At 36.8% G+C, this 17,680-nt stretch overlaps 1 long non-coding RNA gene across 2 annotated transcripts; it reads left to right on the top strand.

Annotated features, from left to right (window-relative positions):
• Positions 1-4,243: 4,243 nt before the first annotated feature.
• LOC117685303 (uncharacterized) lies at positions 4,244-8,764 on the top strand. 2 transcript variants are annotated; one of them, XR_010708616.1, is made up of 6 exons: positions 4,244-4,391; positions 4,813-5,410; positions 6,804-6,840; positions 7,177-7,242; positions 7,610-7,676; positions 7,913-8,764. It is a non-coding gene; the product is annotated as an uncharacterized lncRNA (long non-coding RNA). The 2 variants fall into 2 exon arrangements; XR_010708617.1 differs by having other exon boundaries at positions 7,177-7,248.
• The last annotated feature ends 8,916 nt before the right edge of the window (positions 8,765-17,680 follow it).

Genomic DNA, 17,680 nt, shown 5'->3' with positions numbered 1-17,680 from the left:
AATTATCAGATTCACGCACATTTACAGACATTACTTGCTTGGCCGTATATTTGTCGTTCGCACACATCACCATAGCCTTATTTAGTTGCTCAACTTCAAGTACCCCTCAAGATCAGCTTGCTCGCTGGCTCGAGGAGCTTAGTCAGTACGATATGGTGATCCAACATAGACCAGAAAGGCACCATGTGAACGCTGATGCACTGTACAGACCGCCACCCCCATCCAGGTGTAGGGGGGTGGATTTCACCGTTAACTTAAGTGATTTGCCTTGTGGTGGCTGCCTTAAGTGTACTAGAGCCCACCAGTTCTGGATTGCTTTTGCGGATGAAGTTGACGATGTGGTCCCTCTAGCTAGGCCTGGTAGTTGGACATATTCCCCCTTGTTGGGGGAAGAATCTAGCCTTACGAAGGATCAGAGCCCCATTATTGTTGACCGAGAAGAAGCCCGGCCCTCTATCAGCGAGGCAGCTCTGGGCTATGTCTCCAAGAAGCTTATGGGCCGGATCCGTGAAGACAACTGTGAGGGTAAGAGCAGTCCAAATGGCCCATGCCAGTCTCAGATCCAAATAAATCATTACCCCCAGTTTCGCCTGTATCATAGGAATTTCCTTGGAAGGCTTGGTTGGACCGCCTTCCTTGGTGGGCCTCACCCCCGAGGAGATGAGCTGTAGCCAGTAAAGTGACCCAGGAAGACAAACTGTTCCTAGCCAGTCCAGCTGTCAAACATTACTATATCAACAGGATTTTGTTGCAGTTGACAACGACAGGGTCCTTTGGAAAGAGACAGAGGAGGGGGGAGAGAAAAGGAAAGTTCCATAGAGCTGAGGAGAGAGGTTCTGCGACTCTGCTACGATATACCAGCGGCTGGACATCAAGGGATCGAGCACACCAAGGCCCAGATGAGATTGCATTTATATTGGTACGGGATGATGTGGGGGGCCGATAGGTTTGTTAGCACTTGTGGCCCCTGCAGTAGAAATAAGCGCCCACAGTGCCACGCCAGGGCAGAAATGATTAAGTATCATGCCGGGGCACCCATGGAGAGGGTGCACCTTGACTTCCTTGGACCGCGCCCTAAGACTCCAAAGGGGAATGAGTATGTCCTAGTCATGGTGGACCAATTTACTAAGTGGGTGGATTGTGTCCCCCTCCCCTCCCAGACAGCTGAGGTTACTGCCAAAGCGGCAGTGGACGAATTCTTTGTTAGGTTCGGCTGCCCCCTTGAGATATTTACAGATCAGGGGCGCAACTTTGAAAGTAAGTTGTTTACTGCTGTGTGTGACCTCCTCTGAATACTTAAGGCCCCCACCACCCCCTACCGTCCGTCTGCCAATGGACAGGTGGAGCGCTACAATAGAACCCTTATGGATGCGGTAAGGTGTTATATTGATAAGGCCCAAGACTGTTGGGACGAGCATCTGGCCCAGATAGCAGGGGCCTTCCGCTCTTTAGACAATCGTAATTCAAGGTTCATCGCCAGCAAACTCATGCTTTGTAGAGAGGTCAATACGCCAGCTAGCCTGATGTACAGGTCCCCCCTGCAGGAGGGCCCTGCAGATATCGAGACGTATGTGAGGGACCTTGAAGACAAAATACTGACTGGTCACGAGACAGCCAGGAGGCGCCTGCACACCTCTGAGGAGAGATAAAAAGAGATTATAACATCAAGGCCGCTACCCGCCCCTTTGAAGAAGGAGATGTTGTGTATGAGCTGGACACCGCGACGGTAAAGCGGAAGTGTTGCAAGCGTAGCCCGTCCTGGAAGGGCCCTGGTATCATAGTCAAGAAGCTGACCCCCCACCTGTACCAAGTAAAGACCAAGTCGGCAGTCATTGTGGCCAATCACGGCCGCTTGAAGAAGTGTGTTGACAGGGACATCCCCCCATGGCTCGTTCGGTTTAGGGAGAACTTTGAGAACTCTGAGAGTGCCAAGCAGGAGACCGGGAGCGTCTTGGCTTCCAGCCCCCCTGCAGGGGCGGCGGGTGCCTGCAAGCTTCCCGAATCCCCCTCAGGCAGCAGCCACGCCGAGGTCGGCCCCCAAAACACTCTCCTGCTGCCAGAGGGCCTCCTGACAGTTCTCCCAAGCCCCCCAGACATCAGGGGCGTCCCCGTAACCAAAACCTAATGTAGCCTCCCCCACATGCCCCTCATCTCCGGGCCCATCTAATGAGATTGAGTTTGTACCTGTCGGCACCCTGACGATGAGAAGTTAATGGTACAGTGACGAATGGTTTCACGGTCTGTGTGTGGGTGTCACCCCTGAGGAGGCCTCCACCTTTAAACAATTTGTGTGCCCAAACTGGGTTGGGGGGGGGGGGTGTTGTTATTCGTCTTGTTCTCCTTTACAGAAATTCTGACAGCGAAGAACACTGCACCTCCTCCCGCCGGGAGTGGCGGAATGAGAGAACACCCATGGCACCATTGTGGCACGAATGCAACGCTGGGGCGCCTACCGAGCAGGCCGGCGGAGACAGGGGAGACCCGATGGCTGGCCCCCCTGTGGAGCCGCCATCACATCATGAGGAAGAGGAAGCTTTGATGGCTGCCCCCGAGGGGCCACCACTGTCTTATGGAGCGTGTGCCAGGAGGCCATCCTGGCAAGCCAGTGACAAGAAGGGGGATCCCTACCCTGCGAAGAGCATGGAGCGTGGCAAGCTCCTAGCCCAAGTGGTCCAGCTCCACCCAGAGACGACCAGCTTCGCAGCAGGAGGAGATGATCACCACTCTCTTCCTGCCCCTTTCCCAATTGTGCCGAGAGGACGAACAAGTTGAGGGATCATGTGACGCTCTCCCACCTTCACCCTGTGTTTAGGAGGTCCATGCCCTTGGGGGATGAAGCCACGGCTATGCGACTTAGAGTGTGCGAGTGGTTGGCTGACCAACTCCTTCGAAGTTTGGCCACGTTGACAGACCTGATCCAGAGTGTTCCCACCTTCAGGTTTTCAGGGAACCTGGCGCAGGTATCCCAGGCGACTTGCGAAGGCCAGTCTTTCAAATCTATTGTTTAGCTAATTAAATGTCAGCTATTGCTTAAGTAACTATAATAGATATTAAGTTTCCCTTTTTTCATACGGAAAATACAAAGAAGTTACCATATGTTATGATATGGTACAAAAGAAAATTACATAATGGAGCAGGTGCCCTCTGATGATTATATCTTAGTTATTACTGGTTCTTACTTTAGTTTCTGTTCGTTTTCTTTTCATAGGTTGCAATGAAATTTGGTATACAGAAGTATCATAATATCTCGGTCAAGTTTGATTTTGGGTACGATCGAGCAATTTTTGACAGAGTTATGTCCCCATACACCCTTCGGGCCTGCAGCCTCAGGCTATATGGAATACAACCCAGGATAAATCCTCATACCCCTTGATTGGACCTGGTAACTATAATAATATTGATTTTGTACTATACACTTTAATAAGTTCAAATGAGGTATAAATGGGGCGCGAGATAATTCAGAATTATAAAAAAATTTGTTGGTATTTTAAAAAATCTTCTCCTAAATAAATCCTTGGGTAGTGTAGATTAAAGTTTTTCAAATCATGGTCCCCGATGGTAGGATGGGGCCACCATGGGGGGATTCAATTTTACATGGGAATATATAGAGAAAATCTTTAAAAATCTCCTTCTTAAAAACTATTTGGCCAGAAAAGCTAAAACTTGTGTGGACGCATTCTCAGGTTGTTTAATCATGAACTTGTTGTTTCTGGTTGTAATGTTATGGTCTACTATAAATCTCAGCGAGATTCGTCAGGGCTGAAAAAATTTGACGGAAGTCTCTTAAAGGTATTACACAAGGATATAGCCAATCAAAATGTGTACTTAATCAATTGTAGTTCCATTCATATAGAGACAATTTCTTTTCTTTTGTTTCTTTTTTGGCACAATTTTTTTTAGGCCTACAGTATTAAATTTGGACTCATTTGCTAGGAAAATTATTACTTGAGTGGAATTGTCACACTTTAACTATTTTTAGAATGTGTGTAGGACAACAAAGTAGTGCCTTTAAGCAAAATAGTTCCTATACTTTCAGAGTGTATTTACATTTATTGGGACATTTTAAATCAGAATGTGTGACACATGTAAGACAAGAGTATTTGCAATTTTAATAGCAAGTGTCAAAATTGAATTATTATTATCATTTGAAGGAAGGAATTGAAAATGTTTGATGTACACCCTTTCCCAAACTGTAAAATTCCCTACTTTTACTTTCATTTTCAGAGTTTTTCAATACTTTTGCCGGAAAATGAATCTGACTTCACACCACGAAATTTTAACAGGAAAAAGACAATTTGATGAGCTTTCATTCCAGAGGTCTCTCGTTGCTGAACGAAAATTCGGGCTGGAACATAAACATTACCGCCTATGGAAAATGGAGCTCCATGCTGGTAGGGCAAATTCGTTGTTTACTTGCAACTATGATGATAAACGTGTGTTTCTCTTTCGTACATCCTCTCATTTATGTGAACAAACTAAATTTCCAACAAGTTCAACAATTAAGTTTAATCATTTAGATAACAACTTCTATAGAAAAAAAAATCATCACTTGTTCATGTAAACCAAAAGTTTCTATCATTATTAGGAAATAAATATTATCATTATTTATAAAGAAGTTAACTATTTTTATTCAAGTAAATTGATGAAATGACCCTATAGGGCATTGATTTAGATGAAATTTAAAATTACTGATATGATTGTAGTGTTTTGGCAATTTTAAAATTGTTTGTAATATTGAATTTTCTTTTTTACATATTTTTACATAGTATGGTAATTATGGTAATGTTTTGAGAGTTTTTTAATTTTAACAAGCTCATCAAAGAAAATCATAGTCCTATGGGATCAATTTTCTGATATGGAGTTCCATTGTACCATAGGAGAAAGTGAGGAAAATTTGAAACAACTAATTGCATCTGTTTCAGGTGCTGGAGGAGGTTAAGGTTTTAAGCTCACTTGAGCTGAAAGCTCTAGTGAGCTTTTCTGATCACTTTTTTTCTGGCGTCCGTCTGTCTGTCTGTCCGTGTTTACGAGAGTGCATGTATTGGGTTCTTTTTATACTTAATTGGTACTAATTGGGTACTTTTTTCTTATTGGGTATACCCAAGAGGAAGTGTCGCTTAATCTACTTAAAATGCCTTAATTGGGTACATGAAAGTTAGTACCCAACAAAACTTAGACACTGCGACTTGTCCAATAAAGTGTCTGAAAAAGTTGCTTCTATGGACGCACCATGTATTCGCTTCTATATCATACTTTCGGAACTCGAAATTTAGATAAGCTGCGGTCATATTAACTCCCGAGAGTTCCGAAAAGCAACTTCCGTTTATCTTGTTCTTTCGAGCGTTTGATTTCACACACAACAACAATGGCGTCTGCAAGGCATAGTGAGCACGAGGTCAAGATCCAAAAAGTAAGTTTCTTGATTTATTTACACTTTAAAAATAAGTCTTGCTTTGATACATTATGTCAAACATAAGGATAATTTACTTTTTAAATTAATTTTGAACTACATTCGGATAATTATTGTAATAAAAGGACTTATGTGTATTTCGAATTTCCTCTGTCTTGATCGACTTAACATATAGCGGATGCCCTTTTCATTAAAAGTAAATTTAATTCAAAACCACCATTGTCCTAGCCTCTGTTCTGCAATGTTAAACCCGAACATGCTGGACTTCAAGCACGAGTGACCTGAGACAATAGACGATACAGGTAAACTAGAGAGGCCCAAGCTGAGGGGGTATACACAGCTGTCCTGTTAAATGGGTGATTTGCCACCTAATTACTGGTACAATATTTTGATAAATAACAACTGAATTATCTCCTTGAAATTGGTAGGCTAATTGTACAAGCTCGCTTGTCACTGAGACATCGTAAGGTTATTTAAAAAATGGAATTAACACAAAAGAATATATTTTATGGAGATAATTTGAAATTTTAACACCGAGGCACCTAAAATCATGTTTTGACTAATGAAACATTTTTATAAAAAACTAGATGTGAAGTTTTCCTATTCTTTTTTAAGCTTTTAAACTATCGTCGGATTAACCAGAATTTTCTCTGTTTCCCAAAAACGTAACTTTTCTTCTTGAAGAATGCAGAAACTTAATTTATAATAAAAGATTGTTTTGCAGAATTTAATGCCAATTGATTTTTTAAAAAGCCTAAAATAACAATTTCAAAATCCAAATTTCTGTGGTAAAAAGGGTTTAATGATTTTGCCATCAGTTGTCTACTTATTCCCTTTTGACTGAGAAGTGAACAGGCATAGCCTACACTCATGCTATGTCTGTCCACTTCTCAAATGAGAATATTGTCTACATTATACATGTCCTATGATTCATTACTGCATGCAGATGTGTTTAAGTTTACATATTACATTTAGCCTACATGAAATAAAGAATTTGTAATGCATTATACTTTAAAACTAGTCAGACCAATGCCATGACTGTTCTAAGGGATGAAAATAAATGTAAATCAATTTAAAAAAATGAAAAAAAAAATAATGAATAAGCAAATCATTTACCGGTATTGTACAATAATCTAACAGATCTTGAGGTCACACTATAGCGGGCTATATATTAAAAACTACACTATGTATGAAAGTGAGAAATCGTAAATGTGGATTATTAATTTTTGTACTATTCTAACATCTTTTATGTTTTTGACGATGAATACATTATTAGGTAAAATAATAGTAATAAATCGCTTGTCCAATTTTTTTGATGGATATTGTGAATCAGTAAATCCGTTAAGTATATTGTATAAATATAGAGATATATTTGCATTTTTATTATGCACAGATGGATCAACTACCAAAAGAAGAAAAGATGTGCTAAGGTGAGAGCATATAAAGATACGTGCCACATCAAATATTTTCTTTCTGTAGTAAATTGAAAGTAGAGAACATGGCGGTAGCGTGTTGTGAGGACCAAGCTGCTATGATTACTGATATCTTACACTTGTAAATTTATGTGTATTTGTGTGTTTGCATTTTAAACTCCAGATTAAATGGCCATAAAGAAACAAAAAGTTTGGTTTCTATGGTGAGAACACTGACAGGTGTACATTAATAAAAAGTGAATGTAACCTTGGCTTGAATTAAGCAGACGTATGACACAAAATCCAATGATCAAGCCTTATTAATTTTTTTTAATCGATTTCCTTGTATTTCAGAAGATGCTGTAGCTGTTCTCCTGGATGGGGGTGTTTAGTGGCCAGCATGATCCTTGACGGAAAAAAGTAAGTGTATGTAATATTTTTTGTGCTTTTTTTCCTTTTTTTAGAAACATCCTACTGCATGTTATCTTCAAGTGAAAAGCACAATATTTTGCTATTTCAAAAGTTTTGAGAAATGGATTCCTGTATTTAATTTTCTTAATATTTCAGTGTGAATGCATACAACGGAAACATTTTGTAATGAACATTTTTTACTGCTAGCATGTTTACACCATCATAGTTATATTCCTTTGATGAACATTGCTTCAGTTAGATGTAAACCGTTTGTTGTAAAGGTGTCTGAAGATTTGGTTTCTGGAACTTGATAAATTGGAAGAAAAAAACACTTTTCAGTTGCAATTAATTGAATAAAACTTTCTTGTAATGGTAGAGGAAGAAGACATGCAGGAAGATGAAGAAGAGGAGACATCACTTCGAGGAAAGAAAACCTTAATCTAGTAAATATTTTTTTTCTTCATATCATACCACATGACTGATTTGAGTTAATCTATTATTTCTATTAACTTTTCTAATTTTAAACTCCTACCAAACAGGATAATATCAGTCAAATTTTCTGTGCAAAGTAATTAATTGTAAATTAATTAGAAAAATGGTGTATATTTGAGTTATTTTATTTTCTAGCTTTATTTAATTAACATATTTTTATGTGATGTACAAATTTGTTTCATTGCAGCATGAATAAAATTGACGGAGGCTGTACTGGAGGAGGTTAAGGAATATTTCAGAGAATGTCTGAACGCAAACACCACTCTAGAAAGAATAACTTGCAGTATGGGGATAGAGGAAAGCAGAGCTAATGGAGGTTCCATACTGTATAGGCTATGGGAAACTCTAAAGAAGAAAGTGTGGAGTCTGATCCCCACATTTTCATTTACCTGGACATTTGATGAGAATTTTGTTTGATCAAGTCAAATTATTGCAAGATTGCAATTTATTTAAAGTATGGTAGTATAGAATTACTCGTAGTATTTTCATGGATTTTCTTCATTTGATGAGAACTTCTTTTATTAAAAGAACTGACAGCCAATTTTTGTAATTAAGGACTTGATTTACTTAAGACATCTTGTGCCTTTTGTCATAAATATATCTTTATATCAAAGCTTAGATTAATATCTTTCTGTGTTTTGAAGATAAAAATAAAAGAAAGTGGACACCTCATTAGTTCTGTAATTACATATATTTCATGGTAGACGAAATGAAGGTTTGTTAACAAAATATTTTCATTATATTGCTTGAATTTTCTTGAACTACGGCCATGTTGCAATTATTTAAGATCCATGCTTAGAAAAATTGCTTTCATTTGCATAAAAGCCAGGTAGTTGCAAAATGATGGTACATGTACCTTGAGCTATCATTAATTTATTTTTGTAAAGGTTTCTAGACCAGATGTGTAGTGTTAGAATTTCAGTATTCAAGAAAATTTGAACTATTTAATGCTTATGCTTATGAATGCCAAATATTTAGGTATAGTTTCATTAAGTTTAGATCTCTTTGAAAAATAAAAGCGAAATGTTATATTAAAATCTCTGAGACTTACTTCTTGTGATTCAATGTGGTTATAAATTCCTCGTATTTAATTAGGAATCTTCAGTTCTAAACAAGGGCTATGTAAATGCCTTCTACCGATTGGGTTGTATTCTAATGCAGGAGAACAGATATTGAAGAAAAATACCGACAGATGTTCCAAATATCTATAAAGTTATATTTCAATTAAGGAAGGTAACCAAGAGGATTTGGACAGATTTCCAGATCTTGTTGGGTTGTATTTCAATTAGAGAAAAATAGGTTACCAAGTGGATTTGGACCGAAGTCCAATTCTTGTTGAGTTTTATTCTAGTTAAGGAAGAAAGGTAACCAAGAGGATTTGGACAGATGTCCGACTTTTGTTGGGTTGTATTCTAGTTAAGGAAGAAAGATAGCCAAGAGGATTTGGACAGGTGTCAAATTTATATTGGGTTGTATTCCAGTAAAAGAAGAAAGGTAACCAAGAGGATTTGGACAGATGTCTGACTTTTGTTGGGTTGTATTCTAGTTAAGGAAGAAAGATAGCCAAGAGGATTTGGACAGGTGTCAAATTTATATTGGGTTGTATTCCAGTAAAAGAAGAAAGGTAACCAAGAGGATTTTGACAGATGTCTGACTTTTGTTGGGTTGTATTCTAGTTAAGGAAGAAAGATAGCCAAGAGGATTTGGACAGGTGCCCAATTATTGTTGGTTTGTATGCCAGTTGGAGAAGTAAGGTAGCCAGGGATATTTTGACAGGTGTCCAATTTATATTGGTTTGTATTCCAGTGAAGGAAGAAAGGTAACCAGGAGGATTTGGACAGGCGTCCAACTTTTGTTGGGTTTTAATATCAGCTAATGAAGAAAGATAGCCAGGAGAATTTGGACAGGTGTCCAATTCTTTTTGAGTTGTATGCCAGTTAAGGAAGAAAGGTGGCCAAGAGCATTTGTACAGGTGCCCAATTATTGTTGGTTTGTATGCCAGTTGGAGAAGTAAGGTAGCCAGGGATATTTTGACAGGTGTCCAATTTATATTGGTTTGTATTCCAGTGAAGAAAGAAAGGTAACCAAGAGGATTTGGACAAGTGCCCGACTTTTGTTGGGTCGTATTCCAGTTGGAGAAGAAAGGTAGCCAGGAGGATTTGGACAGGTGTCTTATTCTTGTTGGGTTGTATTCCATTGAAAAGAGACAGATAACCAAGAGAAGCTGGACAGGAGTAGAATACTTGTTGGCTACTTGTTTGTATCCAATATGAATGGGACTTTATCATAAGACTTGCTTAATTTTCTTGAAATGATTGTTGTTAGGTATAAAAAACATGACTGTATTTGTATTTACATTATGGTAAGCATGCCTCCAGAAGGAGGCACTTTATATGTGCTAATTTCTGTGTAAATATGTGTAAATTATAGAGGGAAATAATACCTAAAACAATAAAACAAGCATACATTTGGAATGAATCAAGAATAATATATAATATAAGAAATCCAATAAATGTGGATACTTAAATATATATACCCAATTAGATTAAAACAGTTACAACCCAAAAACTACTCTCTCGTATGTACGGTTTTTTCATATCCAATAAGCAATATCCAACAGAACTTGGACTTGACGAACCCAATAAATAGCCTAATGTGTGTCCGTCCGTCCATCCGTCCGTCTGTCTGTCTGTAAACTTTTTACATTTTTGATTTCTTCTCCGAAACCACTTGGCCAGTTTTAACCAAACTAGCCACAAAGCATCATCATTGGGTGAAGGGGATTCAAGTTTGTTAAAATGTGGGGCCCTGCTCTCTTTCAATGGGAGATCATTAGGATTTAATGAAATGTTGTTGATATTTTTCAAAAATCTTCTTCTCAGAAACCATTTGGCCAGGAAAGCTGAAACTTGTGTGGAAGCATCCTCAGATAGTGTAGATTCAAGTTTGTTCAAATCATTGCCCCTGGTGGTAAGGTGGGGCCACAATGGGAGGGGGGGTTGGAGTTTTACATACAATTTATAGAATCAATCTTTAAAATACTTCTTCTCAGCAACCAATCAGCCAGGAAATGTGAAACTTGTGTGAAAGCTTCCTCATGTAGTGTAGATTTAAAGTTGTGAAAATCATGACCCTCAGGGGTAGGGTGAGGCCACAATGGAGGGTTGTACTTTTACATAAGAGTAAAGTGTAAATATTTAAAATTTTCTTCTCAAAAATCATTTATTTAAAATTTACATAGCATAGGATTATAAAAAATAGAAAAAATTTTAAAATATCTTTTTCTAAAAACCACTTGCTTAGAAAAGCTGTATCTTTACTGAAAGCAACCTCTGATAATGTTCAAAAATCTTTCAAATCAAAATCTTGAGGAGTAGGGTGGGGCCACATTGGAATTCCAATTTCTTCGGAAATTGGATTTCTGAAAGTAAGGAACGGGGTGGGTCAGATGAATTTGATCGTATGTGAACTGGTAGAGTTTTAATTATAAGATATTTTAAAATATATACTGTATTGACTATAATTTTGCAAAATTAATTAGCTGCTATATGGTAAACAGTACATGTTCACAAGTGGCTGTAAAGGTGTATTATACCGGTAATAGCTCTCTGGAAAATTTTAATCAACCAACTTCAATAAGTGCGTCTGTATTGAACCGACATTCAGGACGTCATAAAGATGTATTTTATCATTAGGAATACAAAAACTAATGAAAATAATTTTTATACCATATAGATTTTCTAGAATTATAATTTTTATAGAATAAAAGCAAAGGGGGACAACTCTTCAAGAAAAGGGAAAGGTCATTGATAAGGACACGTTCCACTGTTACATGTTGATACTTATATATGAAAATTATGTCCAAGTATACTAATTACCGTACTAAGTCCATACATATCTGTTATGATCCCAGATTCATTGAATCTGGGGCTATTATGGATCAAATACCTTAAATGAATGACAACTCTTGCAGGAAAGTGCACAAGGCCTCCAAATCCAAAATATGACTATGGAAGTTTTATTGCCCAGACATGTGATTGTCTAGAACCAATTGGATGATGCGTTATATAGAATATTCATATTGAGGTAAAATAATTTATGAAGGTATAATAATATATGATATTGTGTCAAACCACACATTAATATATGATATAATGATAAAGATTAAAAACTATGATTTTCATAGAATATGATGAGAGTGATCTCGTAAAGGTATTGCCCCATCTCAGTGAGTTTTGTACTGATGTTGATACAACCACTTTGGTCCCTATTTGCATTTCACGCGCAAAATCGTTGTTTATGCAAATTCTCCCCCTTAGCCAAGTTGGTTAGGGGGAGTTTCTCCCACATAGCAGCAGTGAAAGGTTAACAGGTATATATTTTGTAAACTTTCATCCTGTTTATTATATTTTAGAGCTGCCATGTCTTCTAAGAGAAACTCCATTCTTTGATGACTGATGGAAAAGCCTCATCACTTCCTTTGCTAAAGAACTTGTTATCTTAATCACTAGCCATTAATCAGTGACCACCGTTATCAAAGCTCCCAGGTACATTATGGAAGTCTCTTCTGGCACCATTTTTTTTTTTGCAGTCCCTGACTTTGTCTTAGAATTGAAATTATTAACTTTTGCTATTTAATTCCTTTAGTAGACTTCTTGTTTTCGTAATTAATTCTATTAATTAATGTTGAATTGGTACTCAAGTTCAAACATTTCAGATTTAATTTAATTTAATTTTTTTTCTCAACATTTCACTGATTCAATTTTATTGGACATTAAATTATTTACTATACAGAAGATGAATTTTAAAAGACATTTTCTCCAGAGTTCAGCAATATTTTAAGAGTAGATCAGAATACTTTTTCATCCCTTAGAGCCAGAAGTAGATTTCTTACACTAGCATACTGTAAATTCCTAATTAAATGTGAGAAATTGATATCTGCATAAAATCGTGAGGAGCACATCTTGCGGAATTTCATTTTCATTTTTCGTACATGTATGAATGTAGATAATGAGAAATCAGGATACAAATTTGCTGTTTCATATTTCATATTCTAGTGTCTTAATAAAAAACAATTGAATCACAGAATTAAGTACTTGCATAAAATATGGAATCTACAGTATGACATTTATAAATAATTGATAAATATTTTCTGCAAATTTCATTTAATTTCATAAAATTTGAGTTGACTTCTTAAAGGTTTTTAGCAAGGAAATAGCCAATCAAAATAAACTTTGTTAATTACAGTTATTAGTCATTCCGTATATATGTATATAGTCACAATTTCTTTTTATATCTTACCTTCTGCTGAATTGTAAAGAAATCATTGGCTAACAGCAGTCACGTGGAGACCGTGTATATTCCATACACAGTCAGAACAAAATATATCTTCCCTTTGAGGATTATGACATCATTCTTAGAGTATTGTGACGTCAGGTTTTGTACCCAGATTGAAACTTGTAACTTTGTTATAAGACGCTTGATTTTCAGTGTTGAATTAATTTTATGTCATTAACACAAAGGCAGTCGGTAAGATATAATCATTACATAGTCATGTAGTGACCGGGTATGGGATGATACCTGGTTAGTAAATTTGCCTCACCAGGTATGAAATTTACTAACCAGGTATTATCCCGTTCCCGGTCACTACATGACTATTAACTAATAATATCCCCGCTCGGAAGGAGAGGGGGTAAACTGTTTACCCTTGTGTGTCTATCTGTCCTTCTCTGTGTATGTCCATATTATTTACAATTTTTTTTATCGCAGATGCTTGAAATTTTAACACACCTTTTGCTTAGGCATGCCTTATGGTGGGATTCATTTTTGTACTAATGAGATGTCAACTTCCTGTTAAATGACACCTTTATTTATTTGTAGCCTTACATTTCAAACAAATAGTCATCAGAGATTTCTCAGCAACTATTCATCAGAGCTGCTTGAAATTTTATCACACTCTTTTTTTAGACATGCTATATGGTATGATTTGGTTTTTTTTTTACAAAACAAACATCAACCTCCTGTTAAAATGATGACTTTGCCTTTATGTATTTTCACATTAGAGCCGGGTATCACTAGGGGTTATCACAGATATCTCGTTTCTTTTTATGGTATCTTATCTTAGGCCTATAGTATTGATTCTGGACTTATTTGCTAGGAAAACTATCACTTAAGTGGAATGATCACATTGAATTTAATGGAACTATTTTTTTTTTAGACACGCATAATGATACAACTTCCTGGATGGTGTTGAGTTTGTTTTTCAACCTGTGAAACCCATTTGTTTTTAGGGGTGGGTATGCTTATATTTAATTTTCTCTCTTAGAAACCAAGCAAGTCATTATTTTCCTGGTCTCAAGTTAGTCTCAAAGCATTTAACAGTAAATTCTATTTCATTTATAATACTCTGAGAGTTTAGTTAATGAACTAAGGCCACATAAAGTTGAAATAATGGTTCTCGGGTCAACTTTTCTAGAAATGGATGTGAGAGGGAAGCATTTTTTCCCTTTTTATTGTTGATGAAATAGATGAGGGAGGCTTTTTTTTATAATCATCGCCCATCTTGGGTTCCAAAAGCGTATGTTTTATAAAACTGTTAAAATACAGGTTTCGTTGATGCCACTTATTCGTTTCCATCACGATGTAGCTCATTTGTGGTCTTGCCTAAGTCTACAGAGACCGGAATACTTAGAGTATCCATCCTTTTTTAATGATTTCATGTCTTTGTAAAGGTGTAAGAAATTATAACCCTCCAATTACCCTCCCTTCATTTTCATCGATGGGAAAATCACTCAACGAAACCGGGTCTAATTTGTTCTGTCCTAGCTTTTTTAATGAAACTTCTTATCTGAATTTCTACTACTTATACCTCATCTCAAAGTTTGTTAATTTTAAACATAAAAATCTATAGGATTTGAAATTTGATTTGGTTTGAAATGTGTCAATTTTACACATTTTTTTAAATTTTTTTTTACTTTCTGCCCTAGGGAATTTTTTTCTGCTCCACATATAAAAGTTATCGCTACAAAGCATCAAATGGTCGAATAAAAAATACCTTTTACCTCTTGGTTTGTTCCAGGGGTCTTATCAAAGTTTATATTTCATGCCCAGTTGATGAATACCAGTGATATAGCTGTAAAGTTGCTCTCAGTGGACTATAGCAATTGACCAGTTCATATTAATAAATATAATGTTGCTCCCATATTGACAGTTTCAATATCCTGAGTACAGGTACATAGCTGTTGGGTTACTCTCAGTGGAAAAAATAAATTGTGTCGGGTATGAATGAATCACTGTTTTGTTGCTCTTAGTATACCATAAGATAATATGGTTTTCTTAGGTGAACATATGTTTAGCCTACTGTACTAAGGTGCAATGGTTATGTTCTTACCAGAAGGTTTATGAATAGACAAGTTATCTTTATGTATATATGTTGTGTTACTCTCAGAAGACTACCAATTGCCTTAGGTACCACTATTGATGTTAAGTTTCTCTCAGTGACATTATCAATAGACAAAAAATACTAATGTGTAGCTGTTTTATTTCACTCAATAGACCGTATTCATAGGTCAGTGTACTGATTAATACCAGGTAAATAGGTGCTAAGTTGTTGGGTTGCTCTCAGTGGAAAGTATGAATTGTGTCGGGTACGAATGTATGACTGTTTTGTTGTTCTTAGTAGACCGTACCAATAGCATTGGATATTTGGTATCAACTGCATCATCATTTGCCTTGAGTACTATTATGAAACTGGATTGTACAACTGTTCAGTTGCTTTCAGTATAGCTACCAATTGGTTTGGTTCTTTAGAATAATGTTGTGTTGGTCTCAGTTGACCATATCGATGGCTTAGGGTTCTGATGTATTACTAATATGTTGCTTTCAAAGGACATTGTGAATCGTATTGTGTAACATATGTGTAACTTACGTGTTGCTCTGATTAGACGGTATCAATTGCCTGAGTTACTATTGTACAATTGGTAGCTTTTCCAATGACATTTGATCAAAAGGCTAGATTACTTATTGAAAACTGTTGTGTTAATCCTAGTGAACTGTATCATTGCCTAAGATGTTATTATGAAATGCCATGTTGGTCTCATTGGATGATAGGAATTTGTTCTTAGTGATTCACATCAATAGCCTAGTGTACTATTGTACAATTATTATGTTTCTCTCAGAGGACCTTATGAATAAGCTAGGGTATCATGCATATAAGATAATATGGTTTTCTGAGGTGAACATATGTTTAGCGTACTGTACTAAGGTGCAATGGTTATGTTCTTACCAGAAGGTTTATGAATAGACAAGTTATATTAATGTATAGATGTTGTGTTACTCTCAGAAGACTGCCAATTGCCTTAGGTACCACTATTGATGTTAGGTTTCTCTCAGTGACATTATCAATAGACAAAAAATACTAATGTGTAGCTGTTTTATTTCACTCAATAGACAGTATTCATAGGTCAGTGTACTGATTAATACCAGGTAAATAGGTGCTAAGTTGTTGGGTTGCTCTCAGTGGAAAGTATGAATTGTGTCGGGTACGAATGTATGACTGTTTTGTTGTTCTTAGTAGACCGTACCAATAGCATTGGATATTTGGTATCAACTGCATCATCATTTGCCTTGAGTACTATTATGAAACTGGATTGTACAACTGTTCAGTTGCTTTCAGTATAGCTACCAATTGGTTTGGTTCTTTAGAATAATGTTGTGTTGGTCTCAGTTGACCATATCGATGGCTTAGGGTTCTGATGTATTACTAATATGTTGCTTTCAAAGGACATTGTGAATCGTATTGTGTAACATATGTGTAACTTACGTGTTGCTCTGATTAGACGGTATCAATTGCCTGAGTTACTATTGTACAATTGGTAGCTTTTCCAATGACATTTGATCAAAAGGCTAGATTACTTATTGAAAACTGTTGTGTTAATCCTAGTGACCTGTATCATTGCCTAAGATGTTATTATGAAATGCCATGTTGGTCTCATTGGATGATAGGAATTTGTTCTTAGTGATTCACATCAATAGCCTAGTGTACTATTGTACAATTATTATGTTTCTCTCAGAGGACCTTATGAATAAGCTAGGGTATCATGCATAAGATAATATGGTTTTCTGAGGTGAACATATGTTTAGCCTACTGTACTAAGATGCAATGGTTATGTTCTTACCAGAAGGTTTATGAATAGACAAGTTATATTAATGTATAGATGTTGTGTTGCTCTCAGAAGACTACCAATTGCCTTAGGTACCACTATTGATGTTAAGTTTCTCTCAGAGACATTATCAATAGACAAAAAATAGTAATGTGTTTTTTTTCACTCAATAGACCATATTGATAAGTCAGTGTACTGAATAATACCAGGTAAATAGGTGCTAAGGTTTTGGGTTGCTCTCAGTGGAAAGTTTGAATTGTGTCGGGTACGAATGTATGACTGTTTTGTTGTTCTTTGTAGACCGTACCAATAGCATTGGATACTTGGTATCAACTGCATCATCATTTGCCTTGAGTACTGTTATGAAACTGGATTGTACAACTGTTCAGTTGCTTTTAGTATAGCTACCAATTGGTTTGGTTCTTTAGAATAATGTTGTGTTGCTCTCAGTTGAGCATTTCGATGGCTTAGGGTTCTGATGTATTACTATTATGTTGCTCTCAAAGGACAGTGTGAATCGTATTGTGTAACATATGTGTATCTTACGTGTTGCTCTGATTAGACGGTATCAATTGCCTGAGTTACTGTTGTACAATTGGTAGCTCTTCCAATGACATTTGATCAAAAGGCTAGATTACTTACTGAAAACTGTTGTGTAAATCCTAGTGAACTGTATCATTGCCTAAGATGTTATTATGAAATGCCATGTTGGTCTCATTGGATGATAGGAATTTGTTCTTAGTGATTCACATCAATAGCCTAGTGTACTATTGTACAATTATTATGTTTCTCTC

This window comes from Magallana gigas, chromosome 8, assembly GCF_963853765.1.
Source record: "Magallana gigas chromosome 8, xbMagGiga1.1, whole genome shotgun sequence".
NCBI lineage: Eukaryota > Metazoa > Mollusca > Bivalvia > Ostreida > Ostreidae > Magallana > Magallana gigas.
This window is presented reverse-complemented; position numbering and strand designations above follow the sequence as displayed.